We start from the raw sequence: 10,499 nt of genomic DNA on the forward strand, positions 1-10,499 counted from the left end.
CCCCCCCCCCCCACCTGCCTCTCTGCCTACATGTGATCTCTTCTTTGTCAAATAAATAAATAAAAATCTTTTAAAAAAGAAAGAAAGAAAGAAAGAAAGAAAGAAAGAAAGAAAGAAAGAAAGAAAGAAAGAAAGAAAAGGCAGCCATCCGTGGGCCATAGTTTACTTACTCCTGACCTAAAACAAAAACTATTCTAGGGATACCTGTGTGGCTCAGTCAGCTAAACAACTGACTCTTGATTTCAGCTCAGGTCATGGTCTCAGGCTCAAGAGATCAAGCCCCACATTGGGTTCTGTGCTTAGTGCAGAGTCTGTTTGGGACTCTCTCTTCCTTTCCCTCTGCGCCTCCCCTCCTCAAATAAATAAATAAATAAATAAATAAATAAATAAATAAATAAATGGGGTTTTTTTTAATTAAATTAAAAAAAAAATTTTTTAAACTATTCTATTTAGTTGCTCATAATGCTGCAGTTTGGGGCAGTGACAACTGGTCTCTGTGTGGCATCACCTGGTCTCTGTGTGGCATCACCTGGTCTCTGTGTGGCATCACCAGCTTGACCAGTCCTGAATGATCTACTGCCAAGATGGCCTTATCAAATGGAGGGCAAGTGGGACTTCAGCTGGGATATTGGTAAGGGTCCTAAGTTCTTCTCCACATGGTCCATGAGGGTAGCTTGGGTTTGTCACAGTATGGTTGTCTCAAGATAATTGGACCTTTACATGATAACTGGTTTCCTCTGAAGAGTAAATTTGGAAGCTGCCAGCCCTTCTAAAGGTTTAGATCTGGAACCAACAGTGTCATTTCCATCATGTTATGTTGGTGAAAGCAGGTCACGGGTCACCAGGTTCAAGGGGAGGGAACTAATAATGATGTGAGTACAGATACGTGGTTTACTGGAAGTCACTAAAATAATAATCAATCAGTCTTCCCTCTGTCCCCTAATGTTTCACTTCTTCGCCCATGCAAAACAAACTCACCACCCCTTTAGACCACCCCCACCCCCTGCAGAATCTCACCTCATAGCTCTATCAGGATTGGGTTTGAGGTCCATAATTTCATGATCTGAATCAAATCTAGGTATGAATGAGATTTCTCAAGTGATCCTCCTCTGTTTCTGACAACCTTTGAACTAAAGAGAAAAGTTATCTGCTCCCCATAGGAAAACCCCTAAATATATTCCTCTTTAAAAAGGAGGAACTGGAGAAGCCTGGGAGGCTCAGTCGGTTAAGTGGCTGCCTTTAGCTCAGGTCATGATTCTAGCGTCCTGGGATGGAGTGCTGCATCGGGCTCCTCTCTTGGCAGGGAGTCTACTTCTCCCTCTGCCTGCTTTGCCTGCCGTTCCCCCTGCTTGTGCTCTCTGTCTATTAAATAAATAAAAAATCTTTTTAAAAAAATTTTTAAAAAATTAAAAGGAGGAACTGGCAGAAACATAGCAGCCACAAGTCCATAGCAATTCTGAAATCCATCTGGGTACACATCACCTTCCTTAGTTAGCTCCCATTTCTTCTGGTAGTTGGACTTACTACTGGAAACTTGCTTCCCCCAGAGCCAAAATATGGAAGCCGCCTTCTTAAGGCTTCAACAAGACCAGGTACAACATTGCTTCCATCACATTCTATTGAGTAAAATGGGTCACAGAGCCCGTCCAGAATTAAGGGGAGTACACGGAGTATGAATACCCATACCCATGGTTCACCGGGGATTATCAAAGTAAGAGTCTACCACAGGGGTGGTTTATCAGCCTCCAACCTTGGTAGGCTCTGCATTCCAACTTTGTACCCTTAATCCTAATAAGCTTTTGAAAGCACAGCTCAACCTCTCTGATGACTCAAACTGGCAAATGCCCCTGAACAAGAGCAGCCCCAACTGCTGGACTCACTTCTCTGCTTGGGTTGCCAACTTTAATAAATAAAAATGCAGGACGTCCAGTTAAATTTGAATTTTGAATAAATAACCGCTTTTTAGTATGAGTATTTCAGAAGTATGGCATGGGCACACTTATGCTAAAAAATAATTTGTTGTTTACCTGAAATTCAAATTTGACCGGGACATACACTAAAAAAAAAAAAAAAAATTGTTGGTTATCTGAAATTCAAATATACCTGGAAGTTCTGTATTTTATCTGGCGGCTCTGATCTCCCTGGATTCCTATCTTTTCATGTATCTTGGATCAGTAATTCCTCACTATCTTCTTATATTTTTGATGCTTTTAAGATTTTTAAAAAGATTTTCTTTATTTAATTGACAGAAAGAGACAGCTAGAGAGGAAACACAAGCAGGGGCAGTGGGAGAGGTAGAAGCAGGCTTCCCGCTGAACAGGGAGTCAGATGGCAGGATCCATCCCAGAACCCTGGGACCATGACCCAAACTGAAGGCAGATGCTTAACGACTGAGCCACCCAGGTGCCTCAATGCTTTTAAATTTAAAAATATTTGGGGATGCCTGGGTGGCTCAGTCAGTTAAGTGTCTGCCTTTTGGGCAGGTCATGATCTCAGGGTCCTGGGATGAGAGATGAGTCTGTTTCTCCCTCTGCCTGCTGCTCCCCTGCTTGTGCACTCACTCTCTCTCTTTCTCTCTCACAAATAAATAAAATATTTTAAAAAAAGATTTTAAAATATTTTAAGATTTAATGTAGGTGTCTCTGACAGGAGAATTGGTCCATATTCTAAGTGGTTTTTCTGTATTTGGAAGAATTCCCCTATTATGAGGTTTTGTTTTCTTTTTTTTTTTTTAAGATTTTATTCATTCATTTGACAGACAGAGATCACAGGCAGGCAGAGAGAGAGGAAGGGAATCAGGCTCCCTGCTGAGCAGAGAGCCAGATGCTGGGCTCCATCCCAGGAGCCTGAGAACATGACCTGAGCTGAAGGCAGAGACTTTAACCCATTGAGCCATCCAGGCGCCCCTCCCCTATTATGAGTTTTGTCCTCAACCTGTAAGTCAGAACTCAAATTCCCAGCCTCCCTGGCAACTAGAATATGGACATGTGACCTAACTCTACCAATCACACAACCAAGGGAGACTTCAATTTGGAAGAGCAGAACATGGGGCTTGGTGAAGGATTCCCACTCTTTCTTTCTTGGACAGCTGGCTATAAAAAATTCAGTTTTTAAAAATGAGACAAATCTATGTATACTGTAGCATAGATTGTCGGTTATTCCCCGATATCCATTCTCCTCAGGGCAACTGGGTGGCTCAGTCAGTACAGCGTCTGCTTTTGGCTCAGGTTGTAATCTCAGGGTCTTGGGATCGAGCCCCCCATCAGGCTCCCTGCTCAGTAGGGTATCTGCTTATCCCTCTCCCTCTCTTAAATAAATAAAATCTTAAAAAAAAAAAAAATCTATTCCCCTCATCTCCTGATTTTCAACATAGTACATAGCTACCTGGAATAAAGAATATTTCCCAGGGGCACCTGGCTCACTCAGTTGGTAGAATATGTGAGTCTTGATCTCAGGGGCATGAGTTCAAGCCCCACATTGAGCATGGAGGCTACTTAAAAAAAAAAAAAAAAAAAAAAAAGTTTCCCAGCCTCCCTTACAGCTAGGTGTGTCCCTATGTTCCAGCCAATGAGAGGTGAGCAGAAAACTCATGGGAAGTATCACTCATGGGAAGAAGCATGTACCTCTCTTTCCTTTTCTCTTTCTGTTGGCTAGATGCAGATGTAATAGGTGGAGCTCAGACAGCCATTTTGGACCATGAAGTAGGGCCCTATGCTGAGGATGTCACAGCAAAAGACAGAAGGAATCTGATAATTGCCGGGTCCTAGTGTTGTCTGGCTACTTACTTCTAGATTTTTATCAGTAAGAGATAAATCAATGTCCAATCTTACACGGCACTGGTATTTTGAAATTTCTGTCACTCACAGCTGAATATAGTCTTAATTGATACACCTATTGATGTGGAATGATTTCTAAGATAAATTGTTAAGTGAAAAAAGCAAGGTACAGAACAATGTATGCAGTATGGTGCTTTTTGGGGGAAAAATGCAAATAGATAGATCTATGTTTGCATAGGAGAAACCTTTTCCAAAATGATATACTGTTTGAATATTTACTATGAGCACATATTACCTATTCAAAAGCTAATTAAAAAAAAAATCTAAAACTAGTTAATAGGGTCCCCTGGGTGGCTCAGTCGGTTAAGCATCTGCCTTCAGGTCAGGTCATGATCCCAGGGTCCTGGAATCAAATCCAGCATCGGGCCCCCTGCTCCCTGGGGAGCCTACTTCTCCCTCTGCCACTGGCTCTCTCTCCCTCTGTCTGTCATGAATAAATAAAGAATCCAAAGAAAATTAAAATAAAAAAAATAAAAGTAGTTAATAACGTGAAATGTTTTACACTTTTAAACCACAGTAATTTGGTGAAACGATGGTCAAGTTTCCTCTTCTTTCTATTTTTGTATACTTTAGATTTCTAAAGCATATTTACATGCAAAATTGAATAGGCCCAGACAATACAAATAATTTATGTTTTAAATATTTGTATTTTGTTGATGTGCATAGCCTTTCATTCCCAGGACCTAAAAGGTCAATATGCTGAATGCATCCTTGGGACTGAAAAGCCTTTGAGCAATATAGATTAAACATCTATCTATCAGTCACTGTTCTAGGTAAATAAAACAGACAAGATGCCTCTGTTCACGGACTTAAGGTTCTCATGGGGCAGAGAACAAGTAGACAAACAAATAAGATTCTATCAGATAGGGCTCACTGCTACAAAGAACACAAAGAGGGTAAGTGGGATAAAAAGTGCTGAGGCCACCATTAGAGGAGAATAAAAGTCTTCAAGGAGGTGACATTTTTGCTGAGGCCTGAATGATGAGAAGGGGTCAGTTATGGAAATTTCAAGAGAATGAGAAATCCGGGCAAGGGGCCTAGAGCATGGGAGAAACAGAGAGATGACTGGAGAGCTGGGGAGAAGTGTGTGGGCAGGAGGAATGATTCCAGAAGATCTTGGGGGGTAGGCGTACGTGTACCTCGGTGAGATACCATTACACACCTAACCAGAATTACTAAAATTACAAAAGACCAACAACACCAAGAGCTGGCAAAATGTAGAACAACTGGAATTCTCACACTTTGCCGGTGAGAACATAACACATTCGCTTCAAAACACAGTTTGGCGGTTTCTTTTGAAGTTAAACCTCCGCTTACTGGGGTGCCTGGGTGGCTCAGTCGGTTAAGCAGCAGACTCTTGATCTCAGCTCAGGTCTTGATCGCAAGATTGTGAGTTCAAGCTCTACACTGAGTTCCGTGATGGGTGTGGAGTCTACTTAAACAAAAAACAAAAACATAAACATAAACTTACTGTATAACACACCAATTCTGCTCCCAAGCAAAATAGAAACATGTTCACAAAAAGAGTTGTGGAAGAATGTTCACAGCAGGGGCGCCTGGGTGGCTCAGTGGATTAAGCCTCTGCCTTCAGCTCAGGTCATGATCCCAGGGGCCTGGGATTGAGACCCGCATCAGGCGCTCTGCTCAGCAGGGAGCCTGCTCCCCTCTCTCTCTCTGCCTGCCTCTCTGCCTACTTGTGATCTCTCTCTGTCAAATGAATAAATAAAATTTAAAAAAAAAAAAAAGAATGTTCACAGCAACTTTTTTTTCACAATAGCCCCAAACTACAACCTCAATCTTCAACAGGAGAATGAGTGAACGGATTGTGGTGTAGCCATACAGCAGAACACAAAACAGCAACGAAAGGAACAATATTAATAGGAGCAAAAACACAGACAACCCTCACAAACGTTATGTGGAACAAAAGAAGCTGGCAAGGAAAAGAGTTCATACCGGGTAATTCCTTGTATCTGAAATTCTAGGAAACGCCAATCTAACCCAAAGCAGCAGAGGGCAGATTAGGGGCTCCTGGGGCCAGGTGGGGATAGATTGATTACAAAACGGAACAAGGAAACTTTTAGAGTGATGGAAACGATCTGTATTGTGATAGAGGTTACACAAGTAAACACATTTGTTGAAACTCATAAAATGATGCTCCTACATGAGTACACCGCATTATATGTAAATTCCGTCTCCGTAAAGTTGATCCAACCCACACACACAAGGTGAGTGCCTACTTATTAGCCTGGCACATTATCTGTCTGTTTCTCTCTGTATTTTCTAGGCAATAGCTGGCAAGTAATAATTTCTCACCTGCTCCCTTGTTTTTTCCCCTACCCCTAACCCCAAAGAGAAGTGTGACACCCAAAACTTCTAACTTTTGAGGCTGACTTCATCACCTCAGCCTTCACCACAGAAATGTTCATCTACATTTTACAGAGAACACAGGTCCAGTGTGGCAAAGTCAGCACAAGTGCTTTCCCTGCAGGCCTCTTTGGTGAATTGAGGGGAGTCCCTCAAGGCCCCCGAAGTTTCTTTCCTCTGCCAGCTAATGCCTGAAATTCTTGGTCTGAGAGTCATCCTTTTGGTGTCAGGACTTTAGGAGCCTGGGAAGGGAGGTCATCCCAGTTTTGTTGAGTTCAGTCCCCAGTGAATGTTACATGCAACAAACGGGCCCCACAGAGACTGGGGACAGAGGTGAATGACATCCAGGCCCTGCCACTGAAGCACCCACAGTCTTGGCTGAGTGGTCTTGGTACAGTGGGCCTGAGATGGCCAGGAACTTGCTGGAAACAGAGACTTATGAGTCCCTAGGAGGTTCTTCTTTGGGTGGGGCGTTGTTAGTCTGATGCAGACCATCTTTGAGAAACGGTGGCTGGGACGGAAGAAATACTGAAACCATTTAGAATAAAATATGGCTGAAATTGTTCCAAATTTGACGAATGCACCGCAAGCAGGATAAATACACAAGAAATTTCACCACGGCACAACTTGTTAAGAAACAAAAGCCAAAAAACAAAAACAGTGATCTAGAGAAACTTGGTTCCCGGGATTTAAGAGAAAGCTTTTGCAGGGTGGACGGTGTTGGCAGAAAGTACCAGAAGTGGGTGAGAAGGGCAAAATAGGGGGGAAGGTGAACCTGAGAGTTTAAAGAGAGCTGTCAAGGTCTTCTCGATTTGCAACCAGCTGGGCCTGGCATGGGAAAGGGCCCAGGCTCTATGTTTTTTTGTTTTGTTTTGTTTTGTTTTTAAAGATTTTATTTATTTATTTGACAGAGAGAGGGATCACTAGTAGGCAGAGAGGCAGGCAGAGGGAGAGGGGGAAGCAGGCTTCCTGCTGAGCAGAGAGCCCGATGTGGGGCTCGATTCCAGGACTCTGAGATCACGACCTAGGCTGGAAGGCAGAGGCTCAACCCACTGAGCCACCCGGGTGCGCCAGGCTCTGTGTTACAAGATAATCCTCTCTCCACTTTCCCCTTTGCTGGGAAGAGCCAGATTGTTATCCTGTCCCAACCTTGTTCTTAGAGATCTTTGGGCTGTCACTGCACAGCTAGATGCTGCTCTGACCCTGTCCTGCAAACAGCCAGGGGTATTTCCCAAGCCTGGGTGCATGCAGGACTAGGAGCTGGCTACCCCCAGGAGACACGGAGGCACCAATGCCTACTCTCTGGGGACCTAACTCTGATGCCTGGAACCTGGCTGACCCTCAAACTGAAATTGGCCTTGTGCCCCGTGAACTCCCAGAAAGTATTTACTCAGGTTTCTTTGCAGCTTTGCTTCCCTGTCCATGCCCAACAAGCACGAATCAGAATGAATCATATCCCAAGAAGCCAGCGTAACAGCATAGGGTCCTGTGTGGGCAGAAGAGAAAGAGGGGAGACTGACTTAAGCATTTGGTGGGTGAAGAGGGCATGGATTAGGTCAACAGGAACCACATCCTGGGGGAAAACTCTGTACTAGAGACAGGTAGCATCGAAGGCCAAATCTTGTGGCCTAAGAGAGGGATAACCCAGCAAAGTTGGCATCCTTAGGAAGACCCTTGACTATGATATGCATATTAGCTAATGTCCACCAGGTACTTATTGGAAGTTGGGCCATGTTCTAGATGCTTTATGTGTCTTCACTAATTCAATCTTCAAAAACAGACTAAGGAAATTATAGCACAGAGAAGGTAAATGATCTGACAAGCCAGCAAGTGTCAGAGCTGTGTCTCTTCCTCTAAGCTCCTCCACCTTTCAGAAGTGAGGATAGGGAAACTGAAAATGTTAGTTGGTGATGGTTACCAACCTGCCTGGTGGTCTCACCTCCCACCACATCTCTCTTGCCCCTGCTTGGCTGCCCAACTCTTCCTACCACCAAACCTGGGGGTCCAAGCATGTCCTTCTCCTTTTTCTCCAGTTATCAAAATCTTTCAAGACTCAGTTCAAACCTCACCTCTTCCAGAAAACCCTCACAGACATCCCTGGTTGGAACAACTCTGTCCCTGGCTGGTGTACTGAGATAGGATGTTCTTTCAGCATCAGCCATAATTCACTTGGCATTAGGTCACTTAGTGGATCTGGCTTCCTGGCAGCTTAAGCACAGAGATCGCTCAGTATGAGCCAACACCTGCCTGTGTCATGGGTAAGTGGGTCATTAGAAGGTCTTGAGGACCTCTCTCTTCACTGACTTGAAAAAACTTAGGCTTGGAAATCCATATAAATTCCATGTAAAAGGCAAGAAGATAAAATGAAAATAGGATGTATGGGATTTTACTCTCAAAATCTATTTTTAAGGGATGCCTGGGTGGCTCAGTTGGTTAAGCTTCTGCCTTCACCTCAGGTCATGATCCCAGGGTTTTGGGATAGAGCCCCGCTTTGGGCTCCATGTTCAGTGGGGAGCCTGCTTCTCTCTTTCCCTCTGCCACAGCCCGCCCCCCCCCCCCGGCTTGTGCTCTCTTTCTCTCTCTGCCAGATGAATAAAAAAAAAATTTTAATCTTTATAAAATCTATTTTTAAAAATTTTTTTCTGGGGCGTCTAGGTGGCTCAGATGTTAAATGTCTGCTCAGGTCATGATCCCAGGGTCCTGTGATCGAGCCCCACTTGGGCTCCCTGCTCAGAGGGGAGCCTGCTCTTCCCTCTCTCCTCCTGCTTGTGTTCCCTCTCTCACTGTGTCTCTCTCTCTGTCAAATAAATAAATAATCTTAAAAAATTTTTTTTTCTATATCCTCTGAAATAAAATAGCTTTGGCATAGCAGACATCTTACATGAATGAAGATGAGCCCTACTTCACTGCATTAAATTTTAATGAGTTCATTCATTCATTCATCAAACATTAAATGAATCTGGTTGCTCAAAGCTACATAAGTTGGCAAATATGTAAGACAGGGAATGAAGCAGCATAGTGCAGGGCTGAACTGTACAGACTCTTTGGCTGAAATGGCTGTGTAAATCTCACTCTACCACTTATTAGACATACCACTTTATTATTTTTTTAATTTTTAATATTTTATTTATTTTTGCAAGAGAGCATGCGAGCACATGCACATAAGTGAGGGGGGAGGGTCAAAAGGAGAAGCAGGCTCCCCACCCAGCAGAGAGCCAAATGTGGGCCTTAGTCCCAGGACCCCAGGATCATGACCTGAGCAAAAGACAGACACTTCACTGACTAAGGCCCTCAGGCATGCCACTTTAGGTAAAGAAGTCACTTAAACTCTCTGTGTATCTGCTTTCCTATAAGCACCTATAAGATGGAAATTATAATTACAGTATCTATCAAGGTTGTGAGGATTAAATGAGCTAATGTGTACTAATAAATATAATTATCTGTTTATATGTAATATATAAATCAATCAGAAGTTGTGCCTGCTATGTAGAAATGTTGGCTTTTAAGTCATTATTTGTCAGCATTATGTTAAAGTGTGTTTTTTTGTTGTTGTTTTGTTTTGTTTTTAGAGAGGGGGGTGAGGGGCAGAGGGAGAGGGAGAGAGAGAATCTCAAGCAAGCTCCATGCCTAGTGCATAGCCTGACACAGGGCTTGATCCCACAACCTTGAGATCATGGCCTGAGCTGAAATCAAGAGTTGGATGCTTCACCGACTGAGCTATCCAGGTGCCCCTAAAATGTCTTCTAAGAGCGAATGAGAAAGGACCCCTTAGTCTAGAAAGATAAGGAGGTCCTTGCTAGGTCAAGGAGGGGACAGGCATTCCAGGCAATAGGAACAGCACATACAAAGCCTCAGATGTGTATACCAGCATGGCCAGTTAGGGGAACAGGGAGGCTGGGACCTAGTGTGTGGCTGAGGACAGGCTGAGATGGGCAGGGGTCACACGTACTGTGCACAAAGCTCTGGTTCTCCCATGTCAGGCATTCGGACCTCTGTTCTGATGGTGATGGTGAGCCAGTGAAGGGCTCTCAGTTACAGATCAGTTGTGTGTCTGAGGCAGCTGGTTCTGGCAGCAGAGTGAGGGATGATACAAGGCTGGAGGTGAGACCCCTCTCCCCTAATTAGAAGCCCCCGGAGGGAGGTGGTAAGAGATACTGAAACCATGGCAGTAAGCGCTGAAAGGAGAGAATGCATGAGAAGGATGGAACAAGAATCACCCAGGGGACAGGCGACTGACTGGATAGGGTAGGGGAGGACAGACCTGGGGTGGCCCCCAGCTCCACTCTCCGGGCTGTTCCG

This window comes from Mustela nigripes, chromosome 5 (genome assembly GCF_022355385.1).
Source record: "Mustela nigripes isolate SB6536 chromosome 5, MUSNIG.SB6536, whole genome shotgun sequence".
NCBI lineage: Eukaryota > Metazoa > Chordata > Mammalia > Carnivora > Mustelidae > Mustela > Mustela nigripes.